Here is a 23,914-nt window from a genome sequence, read left to right on the forward strand (position 1 = left end):
CCCAACTTGAATGGAAGTCCCCTTTTAGTGTTTCATCTAGGATTAAAAGATATTGCTTTCTTTTGGTTTTAATAAATAATTTATCATACTGAGGATCCTTTTACTACTAGCTCACCAAATACTGTTTTGGTTTTGTAATTTTTTAAGCCTGGATTGGTGTTGATTTTTAGCAACTTTTTTATTCCATCATGTCTTTTTTTTTTTTTTTCTCTATTAATGCAACAAATACATTCATTGATCAAAGAAGGAAAAATTACATCCTTGATCTCTTAATATAACAAATTACATTAGATTTTCTAATTTTGAAGCATCCTGATGTTATGTTACAAATATTACATGGCAGTGGTGTATTCTTTTAATACATTGCTAAGCCCAGAGTATTATTTAGAAGTTTTGCATAGATTGTCATTATTAAGATTGGTCAGTGTTTCCTTCTTTTGTGTGTGTGTATGTATGTAATCAGATTTTGGATTTGTAAAATGAATTGCGAGTATTTCTATCTTTTTGCCCTGGAATAGATTAAATAACATAGGAATTATCTATTCTTTAAAGATCTAATTAATCTAAACTTGGAATATTTTGAAAACCATTTAAATCTTTGAAAACCATTTAATTTCTTTTCATCCATTCAGGCTTTGTTCTTGATCTGGTTTTCATATTTTACGTTTTTCTTAATAATCCTTCCCTTCACCTTAATTTGATACCAGCTGCAAACTTAATGAACATACTTTTTCTGTTTCTATAGGGCAGCAGGCATGCTTCCAAATCACCAATGGAACATTTTAAAAGTAGTTTTCTGCTATCCTTACTTGTCTTCTGCCTTCTCCCCTCTTCCCACTCTTTCCAGACTCATAGCCTCTAGAGATGGGGCCCAGGCATGTGTAGGTGTGTTTTGTTTTGTTTTATTTTTAACTTTACTGAGGTATAGTATATACAGAAAAGTGAACACCTGGTAATCAGACAACCCAATGAGTTGTCACATAGTGAACTCACCTATGTTACTAGCTCCCCAGTGATAGTGTCCGTCCCAATCACTACTTCTCTCCAGAGTTTACTAATATCCTGTCTGCTAACACCATAGGTTGTTTTGCCTGTTTTTGAACTTTATATGAATAAAATCATATGGTAGACTTTTGTGTCTGGCTTCTTCCACTCAGCTTTATGTTTGTGAGATTTACCCATGTTGCATGCACCAGTAAATCATTCCTTCTTATTGCAATATAGTATTAATATACCACCATTTATTTATTGATTTTCCTGTTAATGGGACTTTCCAAATTGTGGCACTTATGAATAAAGCTGCTTTTAATTTTCTCCAACATATCTTTTAGTAAAAAATAAGTAGTCATATCATTTGGATACATGCCCAAGAGAGGAATTGTCTAGTTATGGGATATATATTCATTCAGATTTGGTAGGTTCTGCCCAACTGTTTTCCAGAATGGTTGACCCAATTCATACTCCCATCAACAATGTATGAGTTCCAGTTTAGATCTTCCTCATCCTCACGAACATCTGGTATTATCAGTCTTTTTAAAGTTTATCTATTCTGGCCAGGTGTAGTGGTTTCTCATTGGGGTTTTAATTTGCTTTTCTGTGTCTTTTGACCATTTGGATATCCTCCTTTGTGAATGCCTATTCAATTTTTCTGCTTATTATCTATTGGATTGGCCTCCTTTGCTTTTGATTTGTAGAGTTTTTAATGTGTTTTGCATATAGATCATTCGTTGATATATATATTTCAAATACCTTTCTCTAATTTGTGTCTTATCCTTCCCACTCTCTTAATAGTGTCTCTTAAGGAGCCAAATTCACAATTTTAATGCATTTGATTGTATCAGTTTTTATTTTATGGTTAGCAGGTTTTGTATCCTGTTTCAGCTATCTTTGCATATGCCATGGTCATTGTTTAGGTTTGCAAAAGCTGCCGAAATGCAATATACCAAAAATGGACTGGCTTTTAACAAAGGGGATTTATTAGCTCACATATGTACAGTTCTAAGCCATCAAAATGTCTAAATTAAGGCATCAACAGGACGATACCTTCTTTGAAGAAAGGGTGCTGGCATCTGGGACACCTGTCACATGGGAAGGCACATGGCTGGCATCTGCTGGTCCTTTTCTCCTGGGTTTCATTGCTTTTAGCTTCTAACTTCAGTGGCTTTCTCTCTCAACTTCTGTGGGGGTGTTCTTGTCTCTCAGCTTCTCTGGGACCTCTCTGAGCAATCTAGGCTTATTCTATGTGTCCTTTTTTTTAAATACATTTTTTATTATGAAATTTAACATATATATGCAGAGCAATGATAATTTTCGAAGTGCCATTTAAGAAGTAGTTAGCAAATTTCAAAGAATGTTGCAGGTTACAATTCCACAATTTCAGTTACTTCTTTATTGTGATATATAACATATATACAGTAAAGGTGATAACTTTCAAAGTACAATTTAACAAGTAGTCATATAGGTAATTTCAAAGAATGTTAAGGGTTACATTTCCATGGTTGCAGTTATTCCCTATTGTGAAATATAAGATATATACATAACTTATAATATATCTTATAATATATAAGATAATTTTCAAAGCACTATTTAATGAGTAGCTATAGAGCAAATTTCAAAGAATGCTATAGGTTACAGTTCCACCATTTTAGTTATTTCTTTCTAACTATTCTAATACCCTAGCATCTAGAAAATATATATTTACATAAAGATTCAGTACTCTTAATCCTTTATTAAATCCTATCTTGTCTGTTTCTACCCCTTCCTCTTGTTTAATCACTTTCTCAATCTTCAGGGGTGTCCAAGCAGTGACCACTCTAACTTTTTCATATTAAAAAGGGATGTCGACATTATGGGGAAGGGGGTCTGTGTGTCCTTTATCCTCGTATAAAGGAATCCAAGGGGATTAAGACCCATCTTGAATGGGATAGGTCACATCTCAATTGAAATAACCTAACCAAAGATCCTACCCACAACAGGCCTGCACCCACAAGAATCGGTTAAAAGAAAATGTCCTTTTCTGGGGTATGTAACAGCTTTAAACTAACACAGTCATGAAGATACTTTCTCATTTTTTTTTCTAAAAGTTTGCCTTTACATTTTGATTCCCAATCCATCTGTAATTGATTTTTGTGTATAGTATTAACTGGGGGTGTTGATTCTTTTTTTCCCACATGGATATCTAAATTGACCCAATACCAGTTATTAAAGAGATCATCCTTTTACCCATTGCATTCAACGAACACCTTGGTTGTAAGTCAAAATATCTTGATATGTGTGAGTCAGTTTTTTGTTGGTCTGTTTGTTTGGTTATCTATCGTTGTGCCTGTACTACACTGCCTTAATTATAGTATAATTTTCTATATAACAGATAACTTTGTTTCTACTGGGACAATACTGGGTCATCTTGGTGGAGGTAATTATAGCTGGAGTTTTGGTGACAAAGCATTATCATGGAAAGGATAGTGATTTGGGGAGAAGTAGCAGAAGTTTGCTGATTAGGGGAACGCTGGCAAAGCATTTAAGGAGAGGGTCAGTTCATGGTATTATACAATCAGTTCTGACTTGCCTCTGTCCGTGCAACAGTATTCCTGAAAAATTGGGTATGGAGAGTTGTGATTACTGCAAATATAGTTTTCCATTTTACATAATCATGAGAGTCACCTGGTGGCCTTCCAACCACTCTCTTACATGTGTGTTACATTTAATGAATCATCCTAGCAATGGGGAAATAACTGTGTCTTTTATACTTCCTAAAGGGTGCTAGGCTCACAAAATGACATTGAACTATGCTAAAGTATGAATTTTATTCCCATTGGTAAATAAAACAGGGGAAAAAAAAATGAAATAAGCAAAACCACCCACTTGTGGGGTGCTTAAATGATATATTGAAGCTACAAATAATTTAAATTGTAGGAGAAGAGTGTAACTCAATCTTAGACCCACTTAATACACATATATATATTGTATTTATATATATGTATGTATATCTCCTGGAAAAGTTACAAATGGACCCTGCCAAGTTATAGATACACAATGATTTAATTTCCACATGACAATTCATCTACTTATGAACAGACCTACCAGCTCCTCCAATCCTTGAACCACTACTTCTTTTTATTATAGAATTTGTAGATTTAGGGAAATATCATGTAAAGATTACATTATTCTCATATGCATCCTATTGTTGACACTTTGCATTACTGTTGTACCTTTGTTACAATTGATGAAAGAATATTAAAATAATCATCTTAACTCTAGCCTGTCATTTAAAACAGGGTTCACTGTGTTATACTGTCCTATGTTTTATCTTTTAATTTTTATTCTAGTAACATATATATGACCTAAAATTTCCTTTTTCAGCCATGTTCACATATATATAGTACAGTGCAATTAATTACACTCACAAAAATGTGCTACCATCACCACCTTCATTTCCAAAACTTTACGATTAACCTAAATAATAGAAATTCTGTACAAATTAAGATGTAACTCCTCATTTTCTATACCTGAACCCCCTATCAGGCTCTTAAAGAGTGAATTCAGTTAAACATTTTGTCCTGTTTTCAGTGCCCTACAGAAAACAGTGACATCGAGTAGCCTAAACATGAACTTCTGCATAGACTCAGAATAATCAATAAAAAGAAAGCATTTCTTCCTGTTTTTATGCATTTTTAAAATTATGAACTTTAACATATATGCATAACAGTGATAACTTTCAAAGTACAATTTAACAAATAGAGAGCAAATTTCAAAGAATGTTATTGGTTACATCTCCACAATTTCAGTTATTTCCATTATTGTGAAATGTGACATATATACAGAAAGGTGTTAACTTTCGACGTACACTCCAACAGGCAGTTATATAGGTAATTTCAAAAATTGTTATGGGTTGCAGTTCCATATTTTCAGTTCTTTCCATATTCTGTAATACAGGGTATATACAAAAAGGTGAAAACTTTCAAAGCACAATTCAATGAATAGCTATATAGCAAATTTCAAAGAATATTATAGGTTACAGTTCCACCATTTCAGTTATTTCCTTCTAGCTATTCTAACATCCTAGCATCCAATGTATACATATATACACATGCACACATGCACATATGTGTATATAAATGTGTATATATGTATATATATGTGTATGTATATGTGTATATGTTTCAGAATTGGTAATCTTTTGTTAAATCCTATCTTGTCTGTTGCTACCCTTTCCTCTTGCTTAATCACTTTCTTGATCTTCAGGGGTGTCTAGGCAGTGAACACCCTAACTTGTTCATATTGAAAGGGGGTGTCAACAGTAGGGGGAAGGGGGCTGCATCTGATGTTCTTAAAGAGGCTATTGCCTCTGGGTTTTAGGAATTGCCTGGCATAAGAACACTGGTGGATTTACATTTCTGAGAGATAAAACTTAGTGAGTGAACCTTTTATAGAATATTAGATAGGAACCTAGGTATTTCAGGTCTACTATTGGTAAGGGCATGGCTTTCTCTTATGCAAACTCCAACTAGAAATCCAAAAGGCCACAGTAAGCTATGCCCTTGTTCCTTTTTTTTTTTTAATCTTCATTTTATTGAGATATATTCACATACCACGCAGTCATACAAAACAAATCGTACATTCGATTGTTCACAGTACCATTACATAGTTGTACATTCATCACCTAAATCAATCCCTGACACCTTCATTAGCACACACACAAAAATAACAAGAATAATAATTAAAGTGAAAAAGAGCAATTGAAGTAAAAAAGAACACTGGGTACCTTTGTCTGTCTGTTTGTTTCCTTCCCCTATTTTTCTACTCATCCATCCATAAACTAGACAAAGTGGAGTGTGGTCCTTATGGCTTTCCCAATCCCATTGTCACCCCTCATAAGCTACAATTTTATACAATTGTCTTCGAGATTCATGGGTTCTGGGTTGTAGTTTGATAGTTTCAGGTATCCACCACCAGCTACCCCAATTCTTTAGAACCTGAAAAGGGTTGTCTAAAGTGTGCATAAGAGTGCCCACCAGAGTGACCTCTCGGCTCCTTTTGGAATCTCTCTGCCACTGAAGCTTATTTCATTTCCTTTCACATCTCCCTTTTGGTCCAGAAGATGTTCTCCGTCCCACGATGCCAGGTCTACATTCCTCCCCGGGAGTCAAATATACACTTGTCTCTGTGAGAAATGCCATCTAAAGTTAAAACACAAAAATCTCCCCCTTTAAATAGAGATCTCCAGAAGACTATGTCTCTCAGGGAATAAGTGTTCCACTGAGAAAATTTTGGTGATAAGTAAATGAATTATCCCAGGAGGTGTCAAGGTGAAAGTGGGAAAAGGAACTAAAGCATTACACGGAGCTACTTTTCCTGTATTGTGATGAGGGTATGGGCAGGGGTCTGGGAAAGAGCCCCCAGGAAGCACTTTACCCATTATGGGAAATGGAACACTGTGGGATGCTTGGGGTGATTTGCACAGAAACAGTCCAAGATGCCACCAGCAGACTCCTGTTTTACCACCATCCTCTGAAATTAGGAGGACAGCTCCTGCTTCCTTACTTTAGAGTAAAGATGAAGCAGTGAGCTTTCAGGGGAAGCATAGGATTAGAACCAGTCCAAGTGTCCCTGCGGGAGGTATCAGGTGGAGAGCTCCAGCAGATAGGTGCAGCTCACACAGTGAGGGAAGTTCTGATGTGCTTCGGAGGGCAGGGGTGTTTCTGAGTAAGGACCATGCCTTTAAAACGGACAGAGAACATCCACCATGTACCCCAATAAAAAGGTGTTTACCACCTAGAGATATAGCAACACGGACACAGAACTTGTCCAAAGGGTCAGGTCAACATTCCAAGATCCCACTGTGCTGGGAAATACAACTGGAGCTGAGCAATATTTAGGAGAATAAATAAAATGAGTGCTTTAGTTAAGGAGACACACATAGCATATGCTTTAGTTTCCTAGGATTCTCAAGAAAATACCATGCAAAGAGTCAGATTAAGCAATGGGAATTTATTAGCATACGGTTTTTAGTTAAATGAAAGTCCAAATTGAGGCATCATCAGGATGAGGCTTTCTTCCCAAAGACTTGTGTTCTGTGGCTGGCTGCTGGTGATTATTGATCCTGAGCTACTTTGTCACATGGCAATGTACACAGTGTCCTCTCTTCTCACTTAGGGATTCCATGGATGTTTAGCTCTTTGCTTCTGTGGCTTTCTGTCTGAATTTTATTGTATTACAAAGGAATTCAATAAGAAGATTAAGATCTTTCTTGATGGATTTGGGCCACACCTTAAATGAAATAGCATCATCCAAAGGTCCTACTTAAAATGGGTTCACACCCACAGGAATCAATTAGCTTTAAGAACCAACAGTTGGCAAAACCCAAGGAATATCAATGACATATAATTATGGCAGCAGATAGCTGTGAAAGGAATCTCAAGGGAAAGGTTTCATTTTGCTTCTGGCATTAAAGAGGGGATGCTTTTGGAGTTCTGGTGATTGGCATTAGTGTGAGTAGACGTACACATAGGCAAAAGTATACAGTTGAAGGAGGTTAATTCTAACCCAACACCTAAACTCAGGCTGAAAGACAAGAGCTGGCAGAAACGAATTTGAAAACTGTTGTGCACATTATAGAGCATGCACACACATCACAAATTCTACAGGTATGAAGAGAAAGCTTTCAGTTAGTTTGTATTCTCAAAGTCCAAACTTTGAAATGGGAGTATGTTTTAAAACTATATGACCAAAACTGAGGATAGAAGAATGAGAAAATATTTATAGTCCTTTACCTATTAAAGACTTTGGATATAGTCTTCTGGAGGTCTACCATAAAGTGGTTGGCACACTCAGGAAATGCATCAGTATTTAACCAGACAGCTGTGAACAAAATACAAAATGTAGGTGATATGAATTGTCTATAAAGTTTTTCAGGTCCAGAAGCTTTCAATACTGAATTCTGTCAGACATTCAAGGAAGAGAAACCACCAAACTTTGACTAGGTTTTCAGAAAGGGGATAAAGGAACTCTGCCCATCTCATTGTATCAGGCAAGTATAGCTTTAATCCCCAAGTATGGCGAAAACATCTCTAGGTACATGCACACATAAGTTAATATTAAAATATTTCCCATGAAAACTTTCTCTTGCTGCCCCTTGCCAGAATTGAGTACTCTGACACTTTGGTATACATTTTTCATTGTAAGTGCACATGGGTTTTCATAAGGTATATGCATACCAATATAATAGAATATAATATTTGTTTTAAACATGCACAAAATGAGGTATATAAGATAAATAGAATAATTTCTGTTCTATTTCAGTTAATGATATTTTACGGATTATTCATTTGTCTATGCAAAGAGATCTCATATATCCTAATTATTTATATTAGCTATTTTGAATGTATCATAGCTACAATGTTTTAAATATCTTTAAATGTTTTTATAGCTCAAACTACAAACCAATGAGCCATTTAAGATTTATCAATCATTAACAAGTTCTGCAAAGGTAAATGACCAAGCAAATTGAATGTCCATTTGTAATTTTGATAGATATGTCCTTTCAAAGGTCCTTGGAACTTTCTATTCTCATTGCCAAGCATATTCTCCCCACAGATACACAAATAAATTATTCTTCCAACTGTTTTCAGGTCTCTGCCTAAAAACCTTCCCTATGCAAATAATTTCTCCATTCAAGATAGAACTCCCAGAACACTGTGTTCTTATCTTGTTTATTGTTCATCCAAGAACTTGACAAAAATGATATATTAGACATTTTATTGATTAAAGATTAAATGGTTGGTAGTTAAACCACATCACCTACATTTTGTTCACAGCTGTCTGGTTCACGACTGTGTTTCTAGGATGAGACTCTGGTCTGTATTCATTAAATACTGATACTGTGCCTGAGCGTGCCAACTTTTTATGGTAGACCTTCTCCAGAAGATACATTCTTTGTAGCACACACACATACTTGGACAAAAGACAATGTTGGCCTGTACTCTATTTTCCAATAGCTTACCTGTCAGATAACAAGAAAGATCATCAAATCATTCCAAATATATAGGCCATTTTTAACACTGTTTTTCTTTCTTTTTCTTGCCTAATTGGTTTGGCTAGCATTTCTGGTATGGTGTTGAATATCAGTGGTGACGGGGCATACTTGACTTGTTCCAAGTCTTGGAGGGAAAGATTTAAATCTTTCACCATTATGTATGATGCAGTTTCCATATATGCCTTTTATCCAGCTTAGGACATTTCCTCCTGTTCTTAGTTTTCTAAATAGTTTTATAAAGAATGGGTGCTGTGTTTTGTCAAATACCTTTTCTGCATCAACATCATGTGTGTTCGTGTGTATGTGTGTTTTCCTTCATTCTATTAATGTGGTGTATTACAATTATTGATTTTCTTTTGTTGAACCACCTTTGCAACATGGGAGAAATCTCACTTGATTATTATATAGAACTCTTTTGATGTGCTGCTGGTTTTGATTTGCTAGTATTTAGTTGATTTTATCACATATATTCATAAGGGATATTGGTCTGCAGTTTTCTTTCCTTGTAGCATCTTTACCTGGCTTTGGTATATGGATATAGTTGGCCTTAAAGATTTACTTAAGTGGTGGTCCCTCCTCTTCAGTTTTTTGGAGACTTTGGCAGGATATGCATTAATTCTTCTTAGAATGTTTGTAAAATTCACCTGTGAAGTCATCTGGTCCTGGAGTTTTCTTTGTTGGATGATTTGAAATTACTGATTTCATTTTCTTTACTAGTTATTTTGTTGTTGTGAGCTTGTATTTCTTCTTGAGTCAAAGTAGGTAGGTTGTGCATTTTTAGGAATCTCTGCATTTCATCTAAGCTTTCCAATATGTTGGCATACAGTTGTTCACAGTCCTTTTTGTTTCTGATTTTAGCTATTTGTATCCTCTTTTTTTCCCTTGTCAGTCTAGCTAATGGCTTGCCGATGTGTTCAAAGGACCAACCTTTTGTTTTATTGATTCTATTTCATTTATCTCTGCCAAATTTTTTTTATTTCCTTCCATATACTCAAAATAGACTTTGTTCTTCTTTTTATAGAGCCTCTCATTCTGAGGTAATGATCTCTTATTTGAGATCTTTCTTCTTTTTTAATGTCAGCGTTTAGAGCTATAAATTTGCATCTCATCACTGAATTTGCTGTATCCCATAAGTTTTGGTATATTTTGTTTTCATTTTCATTCACCTCAAAATGTTTCCTAATTTCCTGTGTGATTTCTTCTTTGATCCCCAGGTTAAGAGTATATTTTTTCTTTCCACATATTTGTGAATTTTCCATTTCTCACTGTATTATTCATTTCTAACTTCATTTCATTGGGGTCAGAGAAGATAAATTGCACAATTTCAACTTTTTTTTTAAATTTAACTGAGATGTGTTTTGTGACCTTACATATTCATCAATCCTGAAGAATGATCCACATGCATTCGAGAAGAACAATTATTCTGATGGTGTTGGGTGAAATGTTCAATATCTGCCAGTTAGGTCTAGTTGGTTTAGAGTATTGTTCAAGTCTTTTCTTTTCCTTATTGATCTTCTATGTTTTATCCATTATTGGAAGTGGTGTATTCAAATCTCCTACTATGAATGTAGAACCATCTATTTCACGCTTCAAATGTTTCAATATTTCCTTCATATATTTTGGGATTCTGCTGTAGTTGCATCTATATTTATGGTTGTTACATCATTCTGTGGAACTGACCCCTTTGTGTCAGTATATAATGGCCTTCTTTGTCCTTGAAAACAGCCGTTGACTTAAAATCTATTTTATCTATTAAATCTACTTATACCTTTCATGGTGTGGTAGTTTGAAACTATATGTACCCCAGAAACTCAGCTTCTTAAAATTACTCCATTCCTGTGGGTATAATCCTTTTGTAAGTAGTGCCTATTTATGAGGTTACTTGAGTTAAGGCATGGCCCAGGGTAGGTCTTAATCCTCTTCTTGAGATCTTTTAAAAAGTGTATGTAATTTAGACAGAGAGACAGAGATAAACCATGAAAGCAAGAAGCTGAAAGCACCACAACTGGAAGAAAAGGAGAAACAAGTGTACACTTCCATGTGCCGTGCCATGTGACAGAGAAATCCAGGAAATCAAACAGCTGTTTTTCAGGAAGAAAGCATGATCTTGATGCCTTGATTGGACATTTTTATGGCCTGAAATCTGTAAGCTTGTAAGCTAATATAAATCCATCTCATCTTTTTAAATCCATCTCATGTTTTTAAAATCCATCTCATCTCATGGTATATTGCTTCAGCAGCATAGAAAACTAAAACAGATACTATATATTTTTCCTTCATTTTCACCCTGCTCTTGCCCTTGAATTTAAGGCACATCTTGTGTGAACAGCAGATAGTTGGATCATGCTTTTTTATCTATTCTTGCCATCTCTGCTTGTTAATTGGGAAGTTTATTTATATTTCAAATAACTACTTATAATGTCAGACTTTTCTTTGCCATTTTGCTATTTTGTATGTGTAACTTTTAAAAGTTTTTGACCCTCAATTCTTCTGTTAATGCCTTTTTCCATGTACATGCAGCTTTCCTATTGTACCATTTTGAGTCGCCTCTCATTTCTTTCTGAATATATTTTATATATTTTGGTTTCAGTTACTATGAGTTTAAATTTAACATCCTACTTCCATAAAAATCATTTATTTGGATACCAACACATCTTCAATAGCATATATATATATATATATATATATATATATATATATATACACACTGTTCCTTGACCCTTCCTTCTCCCCTTTTTTTGTGTACTTATTATAAATTATATTCTTTTATATTGTATTTCTGATACCACTGATTTATTATAGATTTTATGCATTTGTGTTTTTGCACATGTATGAAGCAAGAAGTTGAATTAAATAAGAATACAGTATGGTAGTACTGACAATTATAGTTACCCATTTGGTTGCTTTACTGGAGGTCTTCATTTCTTGATGCTGCTTCCAAATGCTGTCTAGTGTTCTTTTATTGAAGTCTGAAAAATTCCTTTAGCATTGCTTGTTAGGGGAGGTCCAATGGTGATGAACTTGCTCAGCTTTTGTTTATCTGGGAATGTCTTAATCTTGCTCACATATTTGAAAGTAATTCTTGCTGGATATAAAATTATTGGTTGGTAATTGTTTTCTTTCAGTACTTTAAATGTTTCACAGCACTGCCTTCTTGCCTCCATGGTTTCTGATGAAAAGTCAGCAGTTAATCTTACTGGATTTCCCTTGCACATAATTAGCTGCTTGGCCCTCCTATCAGGAAGATCAACCTGTGGCAAATGGGAAAGGTAGGGTTCCCTCTGTCTTATATGTGCCTGTTTGGAGCTAAAGCTGGGGAGCCTACTTTTTCTTGTGGTCTTGTGCTTGCTGAAGCCCTAGGAATTCCATGCTTACAGTCCACAGGAGTTTGAATAAACACCACTTCTACTGGATTTGAGAAAGAGCTCCTCCCCCTCCTAGGTGTTCTTTCGAGTGAATTAATGCATGTAGTGTTTGCTCCAGGCTGTTTCAACTTAATTGTTCCTCTCATTGTACCAACTGTCTGCAAGCAGCTGCTCTGCCCACAGCTGGGAGATCTCAGTCCCTTCTCAGACTAAAGACTCCAGGCTTTCCAAAGGAATGACTCTGGATGTGAAAAGGATGGATGTCCCTACCTGGGTCAGACTAAACTGCCCAACAGGAGTGACACTAAAATGTAGGAACCAGGAATTTTTTTTTTTTTTTAAATTCCTGTTCTCCTGTTTCAGGTGGAGACCTCACCAGGTAAGGATTTTTTGTCTCTCTTTCTTCATTATGCATTCCCATGTGTCTTAGGGAGCATGACCTGACTTTCTCTTATCTCAGGGATGTTCTGTTTATCTAAGCAGAGAATCAGGACTGCTACCCCATTCCTACTTCCTTCAACAGACCTGGATCAGGACACACGCTAACAGCCACACCTCCTGGCCCAACTGACTCTGCAGGTAATAAATTAGGCCTGGGTCAGATTGTATGTCCTTTGGGCATGAGTCCAGATTTTGGGTTCTTAACAGGTTCCAAACAGTTTGGTTCTTAACCAAAACAGCAACAATACATACTCCCACCTCCAGTTTTGACAACCTAAAATGTCTCAAGACATTGCCAAATGTCCTCTGTCTAGTAAAATTTTCTCCAGTTGAGCATCAATACCCTAAGCAGCAGAACCTGTCCCAACTCCTATAAAAAAAATTCCTGGATAAACATCTAGATACAGAAATTTTTCCTAACCAGTGCCACAGGGGATTCTTAAAACAGGCTGTGCTTTGGAAACACAGCTCTAAACCCTTGCTGCCAAAAAGTGTGATGCTAAGACCATCACAGGGGGCATGAGTCAAAGTTGCAGGGGATCTCTAGCAGCTTTCTGTGGTTGCTTGGGCTATCATTCATATCAATATATAGTGGCTTAAAATCAGTTTCTAATAAATGTGTTAGAAAAATAGAACTAGAAAAATGAATTGTTTTTCTACTCTTCCTCCAATAAGGAGGAGGGCCTTCACCCAGAATGGGCATCATAGGTGCTAAATGAGGCTGTTTGGAGAAAGATAAATTTCACGTCCTCTAGACATCTGGACCTTAGAGAGATCGACAACCTGCCTGGATTCACTTAGGAAATCTACAAATGGGATCTTCTTGGGCACTGCAGGGAGATTTCAAAAGGATGAGTGGGAAGAGCATAAATACAGCAGGAATGGAAAAAAAAAATAATGAGAGTTAGTTGTACACACATGGCAAACCAAAACTATAGAAATAGGTTTGGGAGTGATACCATTGTAGGGTAAGAGTTGAGAATGCATTTTTGTGGAAAATGTTCTGAAAGATTTAAATATAGGCCTGTTCTAGTTTGCTAATGCTGCCATTATGAAAAATATCAGAAATGGATTAGCTTTTATAAGGGGAGTTTATTTGGTTACAAAGTTACAGTCTTAAGGCCATAAAGTCTCCAAGGTAAGGCATCAACAATAGGTACCTTCACTGGAGGATGGCCAACGGCATCCAGGAAACCTCTGTTAACTCAGAAGGCACATGGCTGGCATCTTCTTCCTTTGCTCCCAGGTTGTGTTTCAAAATGGTGTTCTCCAAAATGTTTAGCTGCAGCTATCTCCAAAATGTCACTCTCAGTTGCGCTGAGGTCCTTCTGTCTGTGAACTTCTTGTGATCCAATTAACACCTAACCTGAATGGGCAGGGTAACACCTCCATGGAAATTATCCAATCAAATGTTCCACTTACAGTTGATTGAGTCACATTTCCATGGAAACACTCAAAGAATTCCAATCTAATCAACACTAATATATCTGCCCCCACAAGACTGCATTAAGGAATATGGGTTTTGGCGGGACATAATGTGTCCAAACTAGCACAAGGCCCCTCTGATGGATGTCTTGAAAATTGTGATTCGTGGTTTGGTGCCACATTTTAATGTTGTTAAACCACCATAGCAGTAACAGTTTTAGAAAGTTAGTTTGGATATACCTCCTCAGTGAAAGGAATAACACAGGGGTCTAGATCTGATCTCTTATACTGCATAACCCATTTTTGAACTCAGGATATAATAGAAAATAAATATGACTGCCCTGGGAATATCTTGGATATATTGTGCTCTCTCAGGGTAAAAGTCAGGTATCCAGCCAGGTTGAGTTTCTCTTGAAACATATCTCATTAATCAAATTAAATAAAGCCATGCAAAGCCAATCAAAGCCAACCAGGATGTTATCAGAAGACGTAAGTATAACCACTGTCTAATGGTCAATGACAGATATAGTCATGTCAACAGACAAAGAGTATAAAACAAGGCACAAACTTAGATTCTCTCCAGCAAGGAGCTTGGTCTCTGCTACTCTAGAAGAGGGCTTGACACAGGCACCAAAGATCAACAAAATGAAGGTTCTGCTGCTGACTCTTTTTTTTTTTTTTTTAATCATTTTATTGAGATATATTCACATACCACGCAGTCATACAAAACAAATCGCACTTTCGATTGTTCACAGTACCATTACATAGTTGTACATTCATCACCTAAATCAATCCCTGACACCTTCTTTAGCACACACACAAAAATAACAAGAATAATAATTAGAGTGAAAAAGAGCAATTGAAGTAAAAAAGAACACTGGGTACCTTTGTCTGTTTGTTTCCTTCCCCTATTTTTCTACTCATCCATCCATAAACTAGACAAAGTGGAGTGTGGTCCTTATGGCTTTCCCAATCCCATTGTCACCCCTCATAAGCTACATTTTTATACAATTGTCTTCGAGATTCATGGGTTCTGGGTTGTAGTTTGATAGTTTCAGGTATCCACCACCAGCTACCCCAATTCTTTAGAACCTAAAAAGGGTTGTCTAAATTGTGCGTAAGAGTGCCCACCAGAGTGACCTCTCGGCTCCTTTTGGAATCTCTCTGCCACTGAAGCTTATTTCATTTCCTTTCACATCCCCCTTTTGGTCAAGAAGATGTTCTCCATCCCACGATGCCAGGTCTACATTCCTCCCCGGGAGTCATATTCCACGTTGCCAGGGAGATTCACTCCCCTGGGTGTCTGATCCCACGTAGCGGGGAGGGCAGTGATTTCACCTTTCAAGTTGGCTTAGCCAGAGAGAGAGGGCCACATCTGAGCAACAAAGAGGCATTCGGGAGGAGGCTCTTAGGCACAACCATAGGGAGGCCTAGCCTCTCCTTTGCAGCAACCGTCTTCCCAAGGGTAAAACCTATGGTAGAGGGCTCAACCCATCAAACCACCAGTCCCCTATGTCTGTGTTCATGTTAGCAACCATGGAGGTGGGGTAGGCGAACACCCCTGCATTCTCCACAGGCTCCTCAAGGGGGCACTACATCTTTTTTTCCTTGTTTTTCTTTTTTTTTTTTTTAACTTTCCCTTCTTTTTTAAATCAACTGTATGAAAAAAAAGTTAAAAAGAAAACAAACATACAATAAAAGAACATTTCAAAGAGACCATAACAACGGAGTAAGAAAAAGACAACTAACCTAAGATAACTGCTTAACTTCCAACATGTTCCTACTTTACCCCAAGAAAGTTACCTAATATAGCAACATTTCTGTGAACTTGTTCCTTCTATATCCATCAGAAATTAACAGACCATAGTCATTCCTGGGCATCCCCAGAACGTTAAATAGCTTATCTGTTCTTCTTGGATTATTGTTCCCCCTTCCTTAATTGCTCTCTATTGTTAGTTCCCCTACATTCTACATTATAAACCATTTGTTTTACATTTTTCAAAGTTCACATTAGTGGTAGCATATAATATTTCTCTTTTTGTGCCTGGCTTATTTCGCTCAGCATTATGTCTGCAAGGTTCATCCATGTTGTCATATGTTTCACGAGATCGTTCCTTCTTACTGCCGTGTAGTATTCCATCGTGTGTATATACCACATTTTATGTATCCACTCATCTGTTGAAGGACATTTGGGTTGTTTCCATCTCTTAGCAATTGTGAATAATGCTGCTGTGAACATTGGCGTGCAGATATCTGTTCATGTCACTGCTTTCCGATCTTCCGGGTATATACCGAGAAGTGCAATCGCTGGATCGAATGGTAACTTTATTTCTAGTTTTCTAAGGAACTGCCAGACTGACTTCCAGAGTGGCTGAACCATTATACAGTCCCACCAACAATGAATAAGAGTTCCAATTTCTCCACATCCCCTCCAGCATTTGTAGTTTCCTGTTTGTTTAATGGCAGCCATTCTAACCGGTGTGAGATGGTATCTCATTGTGGTCTTAATTTGCATCTCTCTAATAGCTAGTGAAGCTGAACATTTTTTCATGTGTTTCTTGGCCATTTGTATTTCCTCTTCAGAGAACTGTCTTTTCATATCTTTTGCCCATTTTATAATTGGGCCGACTGTACTATTGTCATTGAGTTGTAGGATTTCTTTATATATGCAAGATATCAGTCTTTTGTCAGATACATGGTTTCCAAAAATTTTTTCCCATTGAGTTGGCTGCCTCTTTACCTTTTTGAGAAATTCCTTTGAGGTGCAGAAACTTCTAAGCTTGAGGAGTTCCCATTTATCTATTTTTTCTTTTGTTGCTTGTGCTTTGGGTGTAAATTCTAGGAAGTGGCCACCTAATACAAGGTCTTGAAGATGTTTTCCTACATTATCTTCTAGGAGTTTTATGGTACTTTCTTTTATATTGAGATCTTTGGTCCATTTTGAGTTAATTTTTGTGTAGGGGGTGAGGTAGGGGTCCTCTTTCATTCTTTTGGATATGGATATCCAACTCTCCCAGCCCCATTTGTTGAAAAGACCATTATGACTCAGTTCAGTGACTTTGGGGGCCTTATCAAAGATCAGTCGGCCATAGATCTGAGGGTCTATCTCTGAATTCTCAATTCGATTCCATTGATCTATATGTCTATCTTTGCGCCAGTCCCATGCTGTTTTGACAGCTGTGGCTTTATAATAAGCTTCAAAGTCAGGGAGTGTAAGTCCTCCCACTTTGTTTTTCTTTTTTAGAGTGTCTTTAGCAATTCGAGGCATCTTCCCTTTCCAAATAAATTTGATAACTAGCTTTTCCAAGTCTGCAAAGTAGGTTGTTGGAATTTTGATTGGGATTGCATTGAATCTGTAGATGAGTTTGGGTAGAATTGACATCTTAATGACATTTAGCCTTCCTATCCATGAACATGGAATATTTTTCCATCTTTTAAGGTCCCCTTCTATTTCTTTTAGTAGAGTTATGTAGTTTTCTTTGTATAGGTCTTTTACATCTTTGGTTAAGTTTATTCCTAGGTACTTGATTTTTTTAGTTGCTATTGAAAATGGTATCTTTTTCTTGAGTGTCTCTTCAGTTTGTTCATTTCTAGCATATAGAAACATTACTGACTTATGTGCATTAACCTTGTATCCCGCTACTTTGCTAAATTTGTTTATTAGCTCTAGTAGCTGTATCGTCGATTTCTCAGGGTTTTCTAGATATAAGATCATATCATCTGCAAACAATGAAAGTTTTACTTCTTCTTTTCCAATTTGGATGCCTTTTATTTCTTTGTCTTGCCGGATTGCCCTGGCTAGCACTTCCAGCACAATGTTGAATAACAGTGGTGACAGCGGGCATCCTTGTCTTGTTCCTGATCTTAGAGGGAAGGCTTTCAGTCTCTCACCATTGAGTACTATGCTGGCTGTGGGTTTTTCATATATGCTCTTTATCATGTTGAGGAAGTTTCCTTCAATTCCTACCTTTTGAAGTGTTTTTATCAAAAAGGGATGTTGGATTTTGTCAAATGCTTTTTCAGCATCTATTGAGATGATCAATTGATTTTTCCCTTTTGACTTGTTAATGTGTTGTAATACATTGATTGATTTTCTTATGTTGAACCATCCTTGCATGCCTGGAATGAGCCCCACTTGGTCATGGTGTATGATTTTTTTAATGTGTCTTTGGATTCGATTTGCAAGTATTTTGTTGAGGATTTTTGCATCTATATTCATTAAGGAGATTGGCCGGTAGTTTTCCTTTTTTGTAGTGTCTTTGCCTGGTTTTGGTATTAGATTGATGTTAGCTTCATAAAATGAGTTAGGTAGTGTTCCATTTTCTTCAATGTTTTGAAAGAGTTTGAGTAAGATTGGTGTCAGTTCTTTGTGGAAAGTTTGGTAGAATTCCCCTGTGAAGCCATCTGGCCCTGGGCATTTATTTGTGGGAAGATTTTTGATGACTGATTGGATCTCTTTGCTTGTGATGGGTTGGTTGAGGTCTTCTATTTCTTCTCTGGTCAGTCTAGGTTGTTCATATGTTTCCAGGAAATTGTCCATTTCCTCTACATTATCCAGTTTGTTGCCATACAGTTGTTCATAGTATCCTCTTATAATTTTTTTAATTTCTTCAGGATCTGCAGTTATGTCACCTTTTTCATTCATTATTTTGTTTATATGGGTCTTCTCTCTTTTTGATTTTGTCAGTCTAGCTAGGGGCTTGTCAATCTTGTTGATCTTCTCAAAGAACCAACTTTTGGTGATATTTATCCTCTCTATTGTTTTTTTGTTCTCTATGTCATTTATTTCTGCTTTAATCCTTGTTATTTCTTTTCTTCTACTTGGTTTAGGATTGGTTTGCTGTTCATTTTCTAGCTTCTTCAGTTGATCCATTAGTTCTTTGATTTTGGCTCTTTCTTCCTTTTTAATATATGCGTTTAGTGCTATAAATTTCCCCCTTAGCACTGCTTTTGCTGCATCCCATAGGTTTTGGTATGTTGTGTTCTCATTTTCATTCGTCTCTATATATTTAGCAATTTCTCTTGCTATTTCTTCTTTAACCCACTGATTGTTTAGGAGTGTGTTGTTTAACCTCCAGGTATTTGTGAATTTTCTAAGTCTCTGATGGTTATTGACTTCTAATTGTATTCCATTGTGGTCAGAGAATGTGCTTTGAATAATTGCAATCTTTTTAAATTTATTGAGCCTTGTTTTATGTCCCAGCATATGATCTATTCTGGAGAAAGTTCCATGAGCACTAGAAAAGTATGTGTATCCTGGTGATTTGGGATGTAATGTCCTGTATATGTCTGTTAAATCTAATTCATTTATCAGATTGTTTAGGTTTTCAATTTCCTTATTGGTCTTTTGTCTGGTTGATCTATCTATAGGAGAGAGTGATGTGTTGAAGTCTCCCACAATTATTGTGGAAACATCAATTGCTTCCTTTAGTTTTGCCAGTGTTTCTCTCATGTGTTTTGTGGCACCTTGATTGGGTGCATAGACATTTATGATTGTTATTTCTTCTTGCTGAATTGCCCCTTTTATTAGTATGTAGTGGCCTTCTTTGTCTCTCAAAACATCCCTGCATTTAAAGTCTATTTTATCTGAGATTAGTATTGCTACACCTGCTTTCTTTTGGCTGTAGCTTGCATGAAATATTTTTTTCCATCCTTTCACTTTCAGTTTCTTTGTGTCCCTGTGTCTAAGATGAGTCTCTTGTATGTAACATATTGATGGTTCATTTTTTTTGATCCATTCTGCGAGTCTGTATCTTTTAATTGGGGAGTTTAATCCATTTACATTCAACGTTATAACCGTGAAGGCATTTCTTGAATCGGCCATCTTATCCTTTGGTTTAAGTTTGTCATATTTTTCCCCTCTCTCTATTAATATCCTTTATTGTACCCATACCGAATCTCTTTAGTACTGAACCTTTCTCCAAGTCTCTCTGTCCTTTCTTTGTTTCTCTGTCTGTAGGGTTCCCTTGAGTATCTCCAGTAGGGCAGGTCTCTTTTTAGCAAATTCTCTCAGCATTTGTTTGTCTGTGAAAAATTTAAGCTCTCCCTCAAATTTGAAGGAGAGCTTTGCTGGATAAAGTATTGTTGGCTGGAAATTTTTCTCACTCAGAATTTTAAATATATCGTGCCACTGCCTTCTTGCCTCCATGGTGGCTGCTGAGTAGTCACTACTTAGTCTTATGCTGTTTCCTTTGTATGTGGTGAATTGCTTTTCTCTTGCTGCTTTCAGAACTTGCTCCTTCTCTTCTTTGTTTGACAGTGTGATCAGAATATGTCTTGGAGTGGGTTTATTTGGATTTATTCTATTTGGAGTTCGCTGAGCATTTATGATTTGTGTATTTATGTTGTTTAGAAGATTTGGGAAGTTTTCCCCAACAATTTCTTTGAATACTCTTCCTAGACCTTTACCTTTTTCTTCCCCTTCTGGAACACCAATGAGTCTTATATTCGGACGTTTCATATTATCTATCATATCCCTGAGGTCCATTTCGATTTTTTAAATTTTTTTCCCCATTCTTTCTTTTATGCTTTCATTTTCCATTCTGTCATCTTCCAGGTCACTGATTCGTTGTTCAACTTCCTCTAGTCTTGTACTATGAGTGTCCAGAATCTTTTTAATTTGGTCAACAGTTTCTTTAATTTCCGTAAGATCATCCATTTTTTTATTTAGTCTTGCAATGTCTTCTTTATGCTCTTCTAGGGTCTTCTTGATCTCCTTTGTATCCCGTACTATGGTCTCATTGTTCATCCTCAGTTCTTTGAGTAGCTGCTCTAGGTGCTGTGTCTCTTCTGATCTTTTGATTTGGGTGCTTGGGCTTGGGTTATCCATATCGTCTGGTTTTTTCATATGCTTTATAATTTTCTGTTGTTTTTGGCCTCTTGGCATTTGCTGAACTTGACAGGGTTCTTTTAGGATTTGTAGACCAATTGAAGTCCTTATCTCTAATTTATCAGATCTACAGCTTCGTGGAGTACACTTTCTCTAACTAACCAGCAGGTGGCGTCCACGAGCCACCTGTTCTCCACAAGCCAGTTCTCCCCTGCTTAGCCTTTTTGGTGAGTGGGGGAGTGAGTCTTGTGGGGTCCAATTGGTGTACCAAGCTTGCGTGTGTAGTTGGTGTTGCCTGCCCTGTATATGGGGTGTGTTTCTGGGCAGTCAGGGAGGGGGGGGTGGCTCTAACAATCAAATCTCCCTGGTGATCCTAGAGTTTTAAAGCTGCTGCAATAGTCTAATCCTTCAGTTCAGTCCTGCCACAGTTTGTCTCTGCCACTGACCCACAAGTCCTTGGTATTGGCGTATGGCTCCTGAGACTTGCAAGTGGGCCCCTCTTCCAGGCTGTGCACCCCGGGTCCTCTGTTGAGGGATGACTGTGCTATGTCACAGGTGAGTGCCATCCCCCCAGGGCGGTTCTGGGCTGCTGGGCTGTGTAGGGAGGCTCCCAGTCTGCTCAAATAATGGCTGAATGGGGCTTTGTTAATTCACACTGCTCCACCTTCCCAACTGTGGGACAATCAGCTGAGGTTGCAGGGAAGGCTAATGTCCACACCCCGTTTTGTGGTGTGTGCCTGTTATTTGAAGCGCTTCCGTCACACTGGGTTGTCTGGGGCAGGTCTGGGCTATGGGGCTGGCGACGGGCAGGAGTGTTTCCTGTCCACCAGGATGATGGCTGTGAGCAGACACCCCCCTTTTCTTGGGAAGTTGTGGTGTTTAGTGAATTTTCTCAGCCACTGGATTATTGCCTTTTGTCTCAGAGCTCTCTTAGTTCTGCTCTTGTCTTGACCTGCCCAAATTGCAAGTCTTTGAAGCTTTCTGTGTTGGGGTTCTTAGAGTAATTGTTTTAGAAAAAGAAAAAATGATTAAAAAAAAGGGCCCTCCTCAGAGATCTAATGGGTTATTGAAATGCTAAGAGACAAAGCAATTAGGGCCATTAAGGAAAGGTCCACAGGGCAGAGAGATCAGCTTTTCTTGGGGATTTGCATATGAGCCTCAGGGCCTGAGCTCTGCCCTTCCCCTTTCTATGTTCACCAGAACTCCAAAAATCCTCCGCTTTTATTTTGGAGTTTTTCGTGTTGTTTTTTTTCTCTATGCCTGTCTCCTCTCTGCTGGGCTGGCTGCTCTCAGATTCTCTGGTGTCCGGTCACAGTCTTTCTATGGTTGGAGTTTGGGTCAGTAGAATGAGTTTCTGATAAGGGCTGCCACTGCAGTTCTCCCTTCTCCTTCCCGGAGCTGACAGCCCCTCCTCTCACGGGACTGAGCCTGGCAGGGAGGGGTGCGGGTCCCCAGGCCACAAAAACTTACAGATTTCGCTGATCTCAGCAGTTCCACGTTTTCATGAGTGTTGTATGAAGTATGCCCAAAGTCAGATTGCTCTGTGGTGTCCAGTCCACGCAGTTCCTGGCTTTCTACCTACTTTCCTGGAGGAGTAACTAAAACATACAGCTCACCAGTCTGCCATCTTGCCCCGCCTCCAAGAAAACCTCCACAATTTTCTGTTTGCTTCACCTCAGATTAACTTTACTTGAAGCTGTACTCCAAAGCAACCCTGCTGCTGACTCTTGTACTCGGTCTGATTAGTGCTTCGACTGAATTTTAAAACATTAAATTGTGTGGTGGTTGCATGAATGTAGTATCCTCTATTACTATAGGTCTGAAATATTTCATAATAAAAACTAAAAAGTTAAAAATAGGAAAGGGAGAGAATGGGCCTAATATCTGGAAGCCAATTAAGGAAAAAAATGTGAAGTTAATAGTTACCCAGAGAAGAGACTTAGAGAAGAGAAAGGGAGAGGGATTTGAGAATTGGAGACCTGGTTTCCACATTTAGTTCAGGCTGCCTAGGTGCTCTCTAGTTAGCATTACCTTCTATTCTCATTGAAGTCTACGGTATCACATAATCATATTTTAACTTAAATGCCATTATTCATATATGTCTGTCTGTCTTTCCATCCCCTAGAGGGTGAGCTTCTGAGTGGTTCAGACATTAAAATGTTTTATTTAATCTATTCTAAAGTACCTAACATCATTTTCCAATTATAGGTGCTTGAGAAATATCTGCTAAAATGAAATTTACTTAAAGGATCCACAAGTTTTGTTTGTTTGATTGTTTGTTTTTGTCATCAGTGTTGACATTTAAAAATGAATTATCAGGTAGTATCACATGTACTCATAGCTAGAACCACATGGTCAGAAGGTGCAGGGCCTTTTGTTAACTATTTAAATTGAAAGGACAACCTAAGTAAATGTTATTCAGGTAGTGCTGTTCTAGTTTGCTAATGCTGCAGAATGCAAAACACCAGAGATGGATAGGCTTTTATAAAATGGGGGTTTATTTGGCTATACAGTTACAGTCTTAAGGCCACAAAGCGTCCAAGGTAACACCTCAGCAATCGGGTACCTTCACCGGAGGATGGCCAATGGCGTCCGGAAAACCTCTGCTAGCTAGGAAGACAGCTGGCGTCTGCTCCAAAGCTCTGGCCTCAAAATGGCTTTCTCCCAGGACGTTCCTCTCTAGCAAGCTTGCTCCTCTTCAAAACATCACTCCCAGCTGCACTCACTGAGTTCCCTCTCTTTGAGTCAACTCATTTATATGGCTCCACTGATCAAGGCCCACCCCGAATGGGTGGGGCCACGCCTCCATGGGAACATCTCATC

General features: G+C 37.6%; 1 protein-coding gene across 15 annotated transcripts in view; it reads left to right on the plus strand.

The window, feature by feature from the left end:
- Positions 1–22,846, plus strand: part of LOC119522776 (E3 ubiquitin-protein ligase UBR2-like) — a 127,247-nt gene extending 104,401 nt beyond the window's left edge. For 5 of the 15 annotated variants that reach the window (XR_005214521.1, XR_005214520.1, XR_005214525.1 and 2 more), the window contains 2 exons: positions 12,857–12,975; positions 22,771–22,846. The gene's annotated coding sequence lies outside the window, so the exon portion shown is untranslated. Of the gene's footprint in view, positions 1–12,156; positions 12,301–12,759; positions 12,976–22,770 lie in introns of all 15 variants that reach the window. The other 10 variants (XR_005214528.1, XR_005214532.1, XR_005214533.1 and 7 more) reach the window with 5 other exon arrangements.
- Positions 22,847–23,914: the final 1,068 nt, after the last annotated feature.

This window comes from Choloepus didactylus, chromosome X (genome assembly GCF_015220235.1).
Source record: "Choloepus didactylus isolate mChoDid1 chromosome X, mChoDid1.pri, whole genome shotgun sequence".
Taxonomy (NCBI): domain Eukaryota; kingdom Metazoa; phylum Chordata; class Mammalia; order Pilosa; family Megalonychidae; genus Choloepus; species Choloepus didactylus.